Source organism: Centruroides sculpturatus, unplaced genomic scaffold (genome assembly GCF_000671375.1).
Source record: "Centruroides sculpturatus isolate CEXI.00-Female unplaced genomic scaffold, Cexi_2.0 scaffold279, whole genome shotgun sequence".
In the NCBI taxonomy this organism is placed as follows: domain Eukaryota; kingdom Metazoa; phylum Arthropoda; class Arachnida; order Scorpiones; family Buthidae; genus Centruroides; species Centruroides sculpturatus.
The window spans coordinates 531824-546176 of NW_019384541.1; the positions used below are offsets into that span (position 1 = coordinate 531824).

The 14353-nt window shown below is 28.3% G+C and overlaps 2 long non-coding RNA genes across 3 annotated transcripts; one reads left to right on the forward strand and one right to left on the reverse strand.

Moving 5' to 3' along the window:
• Positions 1 to 387: 387 nt before the first annotated feature.
• On the forward strand, positions 388 to 9684 carry LOC111623381. 2 transcript variants are annotated; one of them, XR_002756431.1, is made up of 3 exons: positions 388 to 553; positions 8313 to 8443; positions 9415 to 9684. It is a non-coding gene; the product is annotated as an uncharacterized LOC111623381 (long non-coding RNA). The 2 variants fall into 2 exon arrangements; XR_002756430.1 differs by having other exon boundaries at positions 8313 to 8421.
• LOC111623379 lies at positions 548 to 2379 on the reverse strand. Its single transcript, XR_002756429.1, has 3 exons — positions 2069 to 2379; positions 1207 to 1440; positions 548 to 1127 (listed from the first exon to the last, which is right to left on the reverse strand). It is a non-coding gene; the product is annotated as an uncharacterized LOC111623379 (long non-coding RNA).
• Positions 9685 to 14353: the final 4669 nt, after the last annotated feature.

Here is a 14353-nt window from a genome sequence, read left to right on the forward strand (position 1 = left end):
ATTTGTTAATAAATTCATTATAAATATCCATTTTACAGAAATTTATTTATTTATAACTAGGAAATGATTATTGAATTGTATTTACACGAACCAAATTTTGCAGTCATTTATTCCAAACATTGAGATAAATTGTCACAATATTTTCATTGTGCAAACATTCAAGTATTGAACATTTGTAATTAAAAGTAAATTTTTTACTTTAAAAAAGTTATTTTTTACCACTGAAAGGTATATTTTGACTTGCATTTTTTTTTTTCTGAGAGAGTCGGATTTTCGATGATTTGGTCACGCTGAGAGAATAAATGAGTAAGAATTACTGAACAGAGAATATATTTGGGAAGCGTGGATAAAAGCGAAACAGGAACGACCAAGGAAATCCTGGTCAGATCAAGTGGTGAATATCCGAAGAGCGAAAGATTATAAGCGTGTAATGCGCGAGAAAAGTGAATGTGGTAGAAGAGATATTTAGAAATAATATGATTTGGAGAAATCTGATAAATGAATAGGTGTATGTGGGCGATCTCTTCTGGAAAATGTGCCTAAAGGAATGTAGGTATGTATTTATTTTAAAAGAGACAGTCTTCATCTAAAATAATAAAATAAAATTATTTTTATCTATAAAAATTTAGTAATAAGATAATATTTATATTTAATCCAATCATGTGTTTGGTCTAAATCTATTTCCATATATTAATATATTACATCGTAATGTAGAAAGTATGGTTGCTGTATGTTCAAATTCTGCCAAACAGCAATTAGTTAGGAAAACGTTACGGCTTATTTAAAACAATTTTTCATGCAAATGCATTTCGGATTGGTTTATGTTCCCAACCACTCTTCAGTGATGTCATATAATGGTACATTTTAAAATTGTGTTATTATATTTACTACATAGGTGTATGACTATTCTATTTTCAGTTAATATGTATTATTCCCGACAAAAGATAAAACAGGGTAAAACTGACAACTAGTGTTATCCGATGTTCACAGAGTAACAGTACACCTTGTCGGAATACTGTTACTCTGTTATCTTGGTATAGGTTTCGGTTAAAATCATTGTTAATAACATACGGCACACAAGACAATTTAACTTCTGCCGGACTACTATCAAAAATACATCCTTTGATCTAAAATATAATATATTAAATTAAATTAAATTAATTAAAATAATTAATAATTTAATGTTTTACCAATTTCAATTCTTACGTTGTATATCTCGTTTCTTTTAAATAAATCTTCTCTAATAAGGTCGTACTGCACAATACAGCTCCTCCATTACTGAAGCAATGAAAAAATAACGGTTTCTCCTTCCATTTCTTCATAATCAGTTCCATTTCTTCCTGCAGATTCACGAGTTTTTTGGTATTGGTTATTAATATTTTCCAGGAATTTGTAGAAGTTAGCATACCTGATAGTGCGATATACATTAAAGTGGTACAGCTATATTAAACAAAAGGAATTATTAGATAATTTCTATTTTCAAGTAAAACTTGATTAAAAACTAAACCAAACTAAAAATCTTAATTATTTATTGTACAGCGTCAAAATGCCGGGCTGCAATTTTTAATTATATTTTAATTTAAAAATTAATCGGCCCCCCAGCTCCTAAGCTTTCCATATCCAGTCTCGATTTTTCATATCTAATTCCGTTCTCGAGATTAACGAAGGACAGACAGACAGGCGACAGTGTAAATCTATGTGCCTACAATTTGAAAATTTCAGCCTAATAAGATCCCCGATAAGAACATAACTTCTGCACGTATTTGACTTTATAACGTTATTTATTTATTGATTTCTGGTTACACAACATGTTAATACATCGATAGCCTATATAATATAGTAACCACAGCATTATATTAATTAACATATTAATGCAAACATATCGTTATATGTATAATAAAAACGTCAATCCGAGAGTTTCATCTACAACATTTGACTGTATAAGAGCTGTTTCTAACTTGTAAGTAGTAAACTGCTAATTAAGTATCCAGGGACAATTTAAAATCTCTTTATAGTTTTGGATAACAATATTTTTAATATATTGCATGAATGGATTTTAGAATCTTACCCTTGTTTTCTATAGATAGAACTGTATTTGGAGAGATAACGTTCTTTCTAGAACGTTATCTCTCCACATTTCTTTCCAGAGTCAAGCAAAACGACAATTGGTTGTTGTTGAAGGATTATATTATACTTTGATTTAAATTTTTTGCCAGTTGAACTGGAATCTACTTTAGAGAATAAGACACTTCTAGAAAACAAAGTATTTGGAACTGTCGTCCATCTCCTTGACAAATTGATGCAACAAGACAAATTATTATTACATAAACAATGTTATTTATAACAATTCTGTGGAAGTAATAAACCTTTATACTTATGTTACATAAATATTCATTGTTACATTTATTAACTAAAAGTTATACTGTAAGGTCTCTTTTTATGCGGATTATTTTTATGCGATTTTGAAGTTGTGCGGTTTGTATTTCATCCAAAAATTTCTTAGACAAACATACATATAGGCTTGTTTAGGAAGCCCGCGTATAGACAGTCTCCAAAAATCGTGGAACGCTCAAAGCTCACTCCATTTGTTCCACTGACATATAACGTTTATGGATGTAAAGGACAGCTAGATCTACCTTAATCGCTTTAGTTCCTAGCAATTTTTGATATAAATGTAATTAAACATAAAAAATACTTAAAACTGAAAAAAACGAAAGAAATGCGTTAATTTTGAAGAAAAAGCTTCAAAGTTTAACTTCCTTTGTCTCGCCCTTCTGTGAAATTTAACACCGATGAGTCATTGTTTACACATCTGGATGACCTTGAACACAGCTGGAGTTGGATTTCCCGGGGCATTCTCATAGACGTCGCGGGAGGACAAGGGTTTAAAGTAGGGTGAACACTAGCTGGCCGTATATTTTTAAATATTTTTAAAAAATTAAAAATTTTATTGCGATTTCCGACTCCCCCTAATTAATTAAATTTATATATAATAAAATCTATTAATTAAAAAAATTAAAAAACTATTGGAGGTCGTTTTTGACATCAGAAAGTAGCTATAAATAACTTTACCAAAGGAAAATCCGTGCACTAGAACTTTAGAAGGATGAATTAAATTTGATAAAAAAACTCCCATTAAAAACAATTAAGCCTTAATCGAGTCTTATCAAAGGCTAATTAAAATCGCGATAAAATGTTATCGCGGGTAAAAATTTTTGCAAAAATTTGTGAACCTAAAAAACATTCCAAAAATTGAAAAAAAAATTTTTGTCAAAAGTAGCCTTAACTACCGAGTTTTTCGTAACGCTATGTAAACTTGACGAGTTCTCGTCTAATTAATTAAATTAAATTAATTAAATTAATTAATTTCTGCAAACTTTTTATGCGGTTTTAAGTTAATTTTAACTCGTGGTTTTGGGTTTAAGCGATTTTAGAAAATTACGGAACGTATCCCTACTTTTTCAAGGCAAGTAAAGTCTTTTTTTATGCGAATTTTTTATATGCGCTTTTCTGTAGAACGTATCCACCGCATAAAACGAGATCTTACAGTACTTACAAAAGTTAAAGGTGAGTAGAGTAAAAAGAAATATGATTTTTCATAAGAAATTCATTATATGATTTTTTTTATAATTATATACTATACTTTAATAGCAAATCGTTACTTACAGCTTTATTCCACGAAGTACTTTAAGGTTATTGTAACCATTTAGCGTGTTTCAGTTATATTTTTTAAAATGTTACATTGAACTTGCCGCTTCATCGGGGTAAAATCTTACCAATCTTGTTATCCTACACTAGACAAAAACTTCTGCAGAATATTTAAACTTTCTGTTGCCATACTATTCGTGCTCACCAGTGGCCGAGTGCATGAAACTACTGAACACTGATCGTGGGTTCTTGCTTTTCGCAAACGGGCTAGCCACATAGAGTTTTCCGGGTTTTCTTCACGTTAGGAACATTAAATAGGGGCCAGTTTCCCTGAAAGACCTCCCGGGAGGAATTCCCCTCGGCAAGTCGCCCACGTGTCGCGTTCTCGCAATTGAATAAAATCAAGCGAAAGCATTTGTAATATTTTTTTCCTTCATCATGTTGTTGCTAAGTATCTGGGTAACAGTAGTGGATCAATTTTCCACTATAGTCGAAACGATCACATCGTCGTTTAATAACTTGACACATTTAGCATCTTTATCGATATCCAAGAATTCATTGAAATTGGAGTCGAGTTCAGAGTCATTAAAACCAATAGATACTTATTGCTTAATTTCCTCAAAGACGTCTGTTTTTACTTTAATAAAAGAATTAAAAATTGTACAGGACTAAACTGTTTTCCATGACTCTTCATAAAAATAGAATTGCAGTTAATAACTTCAAAATACACGCTGATAGTTTCGTTTCAGTGAAAAATGATGACTTGGGCATTCAGCCTTGTAATCAAGGATTCACAAGTACAAATGTTCGAATTGAGATTAGATTATTCTTCATTCTTTTAAACCCATTTCTTTTTCCCATTCATGCAATCAATTTCTAAAAATGACCGAAATCATCCAAACATTTCAAATTATATTTGTATGCAATTGATAGACTTTGTATATTTACATTACAAAAACAATAAGACATTTTCGATTCTCCAATGACTAAAAGCGATTGTTTTCATCTATCATACTAATTAACATACTTATGCGATATTTTGTCACCTTTTCACTGGAAAATTTAGTCGCCTAAAAAAATTGCGAGTTTGACACTTGCGTTTAACCAAAAAGGCCTATTTGCAAAGATAAAACAGAAAGGAAAGATGTTTACTATAAACAAGTGGTCGACTCTGAATCTCTGTTTGATCCATATTACGCCAATCCACTTTTATAAGTGAATTTGATCACGCTACTGTTATACGGAGTAATGTATAAATTTAGTAAACTGAGCAAATGCAAAAATTTTTTACTGTATTAATCATAATTAACCCACAACTAAACAAAAAGCGAAATATTTTCGTGATAAAAAGTGAAATAAGATATTAAACGAAATGATTTTAATGGGGTTAAACTTAAATTATTTGTATCAATGTATAAAATGACAATTGTATTTTGAAAAATCGTGACATTAAGCTAGCTGATTATATACGGGTTCAACTATAACTACATATATTTTAATTTAACAATAATGAAAACATTTTCAATATTAAATTTCTGTAAAACTTTCAAAATATAAGAACATTGACAACCACGAATTTTATTCTTTACTTCACAACTGGGTGCATATTTAGACACTGGGCATCTTTAACATCACTCTGTATTCAGGAATGTCTTACATACCGATACGCGTTTCGGGCATTCACCTCTCTTCCGTCTGCTTTTTTCTTTAATACATTTAGTAAACAGGTGCTAACTAATACCCATCCGTTTTTAAAACACATATATTTACAGTTAAAATTTCCCGACAGTGCACTGAACAGCACTTAGTCTTAAGTTGTGAAGAAAGAATAATTAATAGAAGACACGGTTTCAGAATAAGTCAACCACAAATTTATTTTCTTTAATTAAGCTAAAGTATCGGTAACTTTTCCTAAACTTTAGTTTTAACTAACTGTAAAAATAATAATATAAAACTTAATATAAAAGTTTTATATTATATTGTTAATATTGGATATTGTTTAAGAATAACAATATCCTATATTGTTCTTAAACAATATAGGATATTGTTTAAGAACTAAGATATGTCATTATTTCTGAATTGCTTTTAAAGCAATATTGAAAAATATCATTGAATTATAAAAAATATTTAAAATTTATTCATTGGTTGTCTTAAACGCTCGAGTGATAAAAATGTAACTAAAATGGAAATTATTGAAATATTCTAAAATATAGAACATTTTCATGTTTTTATTATTAGATTTTTTTTATAAGTATTTTAACAATTTCTTAAATATTAAAAAGAGTTTCAAATATTTTTAATATAAGGTTATGCGCTTGAAATATTATTATTACAAAAAATAATAAATAAAAATTCTTCAAAGTTATATTTTATTTAATGTTATTGTTAACGTTTCAATTTTATCATATTTAATTGAATAGTAAAAGTAAAAATAAAAGTAAAAGTAAAGATACAGCAACCAAATAAAAGTAAAAGTAAAGATACAGTAACCAAACAAGCGTAATCTGTCTTATTTGAAAAGAGGGAGAAACTCGTGTTGATAGGTGGGATTTTTTGAGTATTGAGTTGTGAGCAAAGTAGAAAAGAAGTAGGCAAAGAGAGTTAGAGGAAAGTTCTGAAGAAGATATTGGAGGAAAGAAATTAGAGGAGATGATGTGATATAGGACAACCTGGATGCTCGTAAAAACAGAGGCCACCATATAGAAATGGGATAAGCTGGTGGGATAAAAATAATATCATAATTAATAATGATAAAGAAAGCGTAGATAATATGATATGAAGTTATAAATGCCCAAATATAATTATAAATTTACTTGGAAACGTGCATTTTGTTTCTAGAAGCAATTTCCCGATGGTTAAGAGAGCTATATAGAAGCTTGGAGGATGTCAACATCTACAATAACTGTCGAAAATTTAATATTACAAAAAGCACTTATACTATAATGTTAAATTCAAACAATATAAAATTTAATATCAATTAACGTTTCAAATTTCTCATAAACAAGCTAATCATACTAATTTATTAAACTTTAACTAATTAAACTTTCGAGAGTAAAAGCAAAAAATGAACTCTCCATTCGCTACAACACATCCCTTGAGTTTCAGGACAGTTTATATCAGGTCATTGTAGCAACAAATTTTCTTCTTACAACAGAAAGAACATATTTTCTTCTGAATCAAATAAAACTAAATTGATGTGGTATATAGTGCTAATAACACTTGTTTTACAAAGATATAATTAAATATCGATTTGTTAAAAGAACTGAAAGTACTGACGTATGTTGCTAAGTATCTGGGTAACAGTAGTGGATCAATTTTCCACTATAGTCGAAACGATCACATCGTCGTTTAATAACTTGACACATTTAGCATCTTTATCGATATCCAAGAATTCATTGAAATTGGAGTCGAGTTCAGAGTCATTAAAACCAATAGATACTTATTGCTTAATTTCCTCAAAGACGTCTGTTTTTACTTTAATAAAAGAATTAAAAATTGTACAGGACTAAACTGTTTTCCATGACTCTTCATAAAAATAGAATTGCAGTTAATAACTTCAAAATACACGCTGATAGTTTCGTTTCAGTGAAAAATGATGACTTGGGCATTCAGCCTTGTAATCAAGGATTCACAAGTACAAATGTTCGAATTGAGATTAGATTATTCTTCATTCTTTTAAACCCATTTCTTTTTCCCATTCATGCAATCAATTTCTAAAAATGACCGAAATCATCCAAACATTTCAAATTATATTTGTATGCAATTGATAGACTTTGTATATTTACATTACAAAAACAATAAGACATTTTCGATTCTCCAATGACTAAAAGCGATTGTTTTCATCTATCATACTAATTAACATACTTATGCGATATTTTGTCACCTTTTCACTGGAAAATTTAGTCGCCTAAAAAAATTGCGAGTTTGACACTTGCGTTTAACCAAAAAGGCCTATTTGCAAAGATAAAACAGAAAGGAAAGATGTTTACTATAAACAAGTGGTCGACTCTGAATCTCTGTTTGATCCATATTACGCCAATCCACTTTTATAAGTGAATTTGATCACGCTACTGTTATACGGAGTAATGTATAAATTTAGTAAACTGAGCAAATGCAAAAATTTTTTACTGTATTAATCATAATTAACCCACAACTAAACAAAAAGCGAAATATTTTCGTGATAAAAAGTGAAATAAGATATTAAACGAAATGATTTTAATGGGGTTAAACTTAAATTATTTGTATCAATGTATAAAATGACAATTGTATTTTGAAAAATCGTGACATTAAGCTAGCTGATTATATACGGGTTCAACTATAACTACATATATTTTAATTTAACAATAATGAAAACATTTTCAATATTAAATTTCTGTAAAACTTTCAAAATATAAGAACATTGACAACCACGAATTTTATTCTTTACTTCACAACTGGGTGCATATTTAGACACTGGGCATCTTTAACATCACTCTGTATTCAGGAATGTCTTACATACCGATACGCGTTTCGGGCATTCACCTCTCTTCCGTCTGCTTTTTTCTTTAATACATTNTATTATATGTTTCCTTGTTTAATATGAAATGATTAGTATCTTTTATTTTAATAAATTACTGCAATGTACAGAAAAAATTCCGAATATTTTCCATCTTTACTTGTTTTAGGATGAAGTCGGTTGTCTGTCGGAATTCTCTTTATTGATGTCAGCACTAAATGTGATCGATCAAGTAATTTCACCCTCTACTTCACTGAAGAATGCAGAATAAAGCTTAAGTAATCTCATCATTAACTTTACGTAATTCAGACTTGTTTCACACAATTATAAATTTTATATATTTCAATTTATAATATTAAATAATCATTATATTTACTTTCATTTCGCATTCTAAACAAAGTCATAAAATTGATCATTTATTAATATTCAGTTTACAGTAAAGAAAGAAAGAATAAGCTTAATTAGATAAATTATTTTTCATTTTTACTAATGATTTTTGGAGGTATTATATAAAGTTTAGGATATTAAATTTTATTTAAAAATTAATTGTATAAATAATACTATTTATTAGTTGTTTTATTATCAAACATCAAATTCTAGCCGTAATTAATTAATTCAATGAATACATCAATGACTATTATCAATAAATTAGCTCGTAACTATTACACAGGGTCAATATTATTCTAATATCCAATAGAATATGTAATATGCATTACAGTATTGTAAAAATAAATAATTAAGCAATTGTAATTGATTACCTCCCTTATGAATTATGATTTTTGTCTAATGTTCGTCGCAAGTTCTTATTTGAATATCATATACAGTATCTATATAATATCAGGAAAAGTGTTATAAAATGTAATGAAAATTATAATAATATGTATTAATTATATGTGATAATTATACATCATAGACGGTTATTAAAATGTAATTTTTTTGAAATTAATACAAAGTAGAAAGGTTTATGAAAAAACTTATTTCCATACAAATTAGAAACAACTTGAGAAGTTAATGTAGAAATTATCATTACGTGTAACTTTATTTGTAATTTTAATTGAAATAAATTAGTTTATATAATGTGAAAAATTCATCAAGCCGAATTTACATAAGATAGTTTTTAATTAAAAACGTTCTTTGAATATGTTGTATTTACGTAACATTACTTTTCTAATTAGGTACAATCTTCTAGTAAAGTATAAAATTTATATAATTTTAACCAAGTTAAAATATGACGAAAAGCTTTTTCTATAAGAAATTCTTTTATTTTTTAGATAATTTTGCTTCCTAAAGGAAAGGATATAACAGACTAAGACCTGGGCTACTTCTATTCTTGGATCATCCAGGCATTGCATACTAACTACACTACCTCTTGGTTGTTTAAAGTACCAAATTGCTATGCTTACTCTTTCTCTATAAGCCGATAATACTTGGCAAGTTTTTACTCTCTTTCATCGCCCTGATTAAGAAGTTGCTTCTCTTAAACTGAAAGTAATCGAAGTCCAGTGGATGAAGTTTTCCTTATTTATAAATATTGATCAAACGTAGAATTATTTAAAATTAATCATATATATATATATAAACTCAATTAAAATATTTTAAAATAAACAAGTTTATATATATAAATACTTTTATTTGTATCTTTTGAAATCTTTAAAACATAAAATTAAATATGTGTAGAAAAATGTCGCTTACCATTTATTGTAGTTGTAATTAAACACAAATTAATCTTGACTATTTCTCTTATAACGCTATTCTTTATTAACTCATTACAATAAACTTAAGATTTATTCATTTGATGCTTAGTTATACTAATTAAGTTAACTATTAAAGGTTGGTTAAACATACTGCAGTAGAAAATAATCTTATAGATCTAAAATTAATCTTTCACTGAATTTAATAATGTATTATCAAGGACAACCAAGCGTTATAAGGTGTTCAGTGTTTTATTTTTTAAAAATAAGCTGAGTGGATATCCAATTTATTGACAACCAAGCTTCTAAATATTGAATTATTGATGATAATTTCACATTATAATTAGTTTTAGTAAGAGATTAATATTACTATTATTATTATATTTATTATGTGAATACAGTTGTGATGTTTCTTGATTTGATTTTTTAAGGGAAAGTTTCACTTTTACAAATAATTTAAATTTAAATTTAAATTATTTGATGTAAAATTATGATTGCGTAATTAAATTAATTAATTATATTTAATTGAAAATTTTTGAATTTGGAGAGAAATTTGTATTACATCTATCTATAATAATAATTACTAGGAATTAAAACTTCTATTATTGGGTACTTGTATAAGAAAATTATTTGAATATTAGCAGATGATCCCGCCGCTGCTCGGACAAAAGTAACGATAGCAAAGATTAAGATTATTAGATTACAGCCGATCTTACCCGTTTTCTACGGGTAAGATCGGCTGTAATCTAGGATGGGTATTAGTTAGGTGCTAACTAATACCCATCCGTTTGAAAACCAATGAAAAAATTTTAAATATATATATANATATTGCTTTAAAAGCAATTCAGAAATAATGACATATCTTTGTTCTTAAACAATATCCAATATTAACAATATAATATAAAACTTTTATATTAAGTTTTATATTATGCAAGAATTAGGGCAAGAATTAGGGCAAGAATTAGGTCACTCCTCTTCCGAGACAAATTAGAAAATTTTTAGACATCTACTTACCACATCGGTATAACGATAATTAAGATTCACTGAAACCACTAGCCTGTGTGTAGTACCACTAAGTAATAAATAATAAACATTTGCGTAACTCTTTCTGTTCTGTTCTTCTTCAGATTTAATAAATTCGAAAAATAAGCTGGATCTTCCAGAATCATTCATAAATATAAATTCGAACATTAAATCGAACATTAAGACGAAGAGTTCGAATAAAGCGAACTTATGCGCGCGCTCCCGTGTCAACTTTATATATGATGGAACACTAAATATCGTCGAGAATTTTTAGAAGGGTCTAAAAATTTGTTTTATTTCCCGCATAAATGCAGAAAAGACATCTAAAATAATACAATAGAAGCAGAGTTCTTCGGCTCTAACGATCTCTCTCTCTCTCCCTGCAGTGGGAATTTCGAAAAATCCCTTCTTAATGTGCATTCTCATGGCATATCCTATTAAAACGCAATGAAAAACGCAAAAAACTGCATCTATATTAGTATAATAGTATAATAGAAGCCGAGTTCTTCACGGTAAGCCTTAATTTTTCCCTCTCCCCGCGGGGGGGGATTTTGAAGAATCCTTTCTTAGTGTACGTTCTCATGACGTATCCTAACTGTGTATCAAATTTTAACTTTCAACTCCTAACCGTTTGGGCTTATTATCACCATTATTAACCTATCTCGATTATATTACAAGATATAAAGATTTTACTTAGATGATTTGAATAATAGATAGACTATATTATTACTAAGACCATCATAGAAAGTGCAGATCTCTACAGCAAGATTAAAATTACATTTTGTTACAGGCATATTTTTAGATTAGAAGATCAATTGTGTAATATATATTTATTTATTGTTTCAGTTTGAATCATAAAATTTAACAATTTTTGAAGAGAATAAAAGTATAAGTAGAAATTTACATGAATTTGTACATAGAGAAATTACATTATTATTCGCATTTACATATTATAATCGTTTGATATGTTATCAATATATATATAGTAAATGATCATGGAACAATCAGTAGGTTAGTCAAGATTGTATTGAAATTGTATTTTCAACAAAACAGTACCATTTAAACGTAATAAGTTTCTTTTTCTCTATCTCTATATTAGTAAATATCTCGAGATTCATTATGAATAATTAAACAAATGTTTAAAGTTTTTATTCTAAAATAAAAAAGGTAATTTTGAACGCAAATGGATAACTTTGAATTACAAATTGGAATCTAAGAAAAAATAAGTGAAGTTATCTTGAGAGAAGGTCGAGTTTGCAAAACCGGAATCATTTGAATAGTTTGCCGAGTTCTTGAGATTTCTGGAGGTAATTGTATAAGAGGATAATCAATTATTTCTCATTTAAATTCTTCCATTTCTATTTTTGCTTAAATGATGAAGGTCCGATAATGATAATGGATAATGAAGATTCGATAATGATCCGATAATAGGCTACACGTGCAAAAATTTTATTTATTTGCGATATCGATTGATAATCTCTATAAAGTAGAATGTTTTAATAAGTTTTAGTAAAGTAGATTCGATAATTTTTAAGCAGAGACTTTCTTCATAAATAAAAGAATTTCATAAATTGTTCTTGTTTTATAAATTATTGTTTAAGAAAATTTAATTACAGTAATTAGAAAAATCAATTTCGTATTAAGTGAAACTAATGTTATTCTTCTTTTATTTTCATTGAATTGGATTCAACTTTTTGCGTATCACTAATACGTAATATATTAAAAAATTTAGTCTCACTTTGCCTTATAAGAACTAGCTTGTTTCGCAATACGAGTCAGCCAGTGAAAAGAAGGATGGAAACTAAGTGTCCTGATTTAAACTTGTGATTGTCAAGAATACAGCAAGGTATCTCTACGTCAGTATAGTTTTTCTTCAAATAATTAGGGATGAAGCGTCATTCACTATCTCTCTTGCTCGCTGACCAATCAAAATTCAAATAGATTTGCCTATAATGGGCAAAAATAAGATGGGCTATATTGGTCGACTGCGTTACAAATGCAATTCGAGTAAATTCCCGAATGGAGAAGCGGTATCTTATCGTGCGGATTTCTCCAACAGCCATTTCCTTGTAGCAGTAAAAGTTTATTAATGCTGTCATCTGCTTATTATTTACTGCATAGCAGTTTTTAAATACATTAGAGCATCGATTATCCGACCCCCGATTAACCGTCACATCGGTTAACCGACCGTTCTAGTCGGCAAATTCAAATGTCCGCTGATGATGTGGCGCTGCAACATTTGGCTATGTCTTGGCTACTTTAATAGTATTTTTACGTGTTTTAGCTGGCAGTATGGCTCGACCATGAAAGGGAGCCAGTATTTAAATGAGGCTTAATTTTCTAATTTTTAACGATACAATAGCGACGATTATTATTTTAAAAAAATTTTTGCTAGGCTTAACATCAATGAAAATTCAACCGAAGTAGGTTAATAGCGATATACTAATATACTAATTACATGAGATATACTAATATACTATACTAATAATGTATTTTTTCATATTTTTCGGTTATCCGTTTTTTCAGTTATCCGACCAACGCAGTCCCCAGTTGAGTCGGATAATCGATGCTCTACTGTATTTCCTGTTTTATCTTCTAAATTATATTGAATGATTAAACTATTTTAAAATTAAAATCCATTTATACAAATTTCATATTTTTTAATTAATCAATATCTTCACCAAAATAAAGATGATCATAAAACGGAATGTTTCATACATACCAGAACATAAAAATGTTGTGATAAATGTCGTAAGTAGTCGCAATTACGCACACTTCTATATTAATCTAAAATATTTATTTCAATTAAAAATTATAGTGTAATTAAGTATTATTTATTAACAAACTTAATTTGTTCTAAAGCGAACCTTGTTACAGGGGGTTAATTTTTTAACTACATTTAAGTTCACATATCGTATTTGACTGTTATTCTTTTGTACATTTCTTTAAATACACTAGTAGAATTACATAAATTTTATGACAATATTTATGAAAATGAATTTACATAATATATTTTTATTAATAAGGTACAGTACAAAATCAACAATAATTTTAAATTAGTTCCATATCGTTTTAGCTCGTTAGTAATTTGAATCAAAAAGTCATTTATTTTATACATTTGGTTTATTGCTAGGTTACCTAGCCTAGTTCTATGGTTTAAGATTTGGTTCGTATAAATTGTTTCGGTAATTTCATATTCTTGACGATATTTTACTAATCCTTCACAGTCCTTTAACAAACGGAGCAAGGAAGTCACTGGATTTACACCAACACTTAGCAATGTTCTTTAGCGAAATCTATATAAATGTTGTTGACAAATAATGAGTATTTGTTGAGTCTGAATTGAAGTAATAATCGTTTAATATTCATATTTGTATTAGCGGTTATAATGTTCGAGTTTATAGGTATATTTATAGTATTTATGTACCAAGGATGATAAACCGAATTCATTATTGAATTGTGGTCCTTTATTATGGACTGTGACAAGGCTGATTCA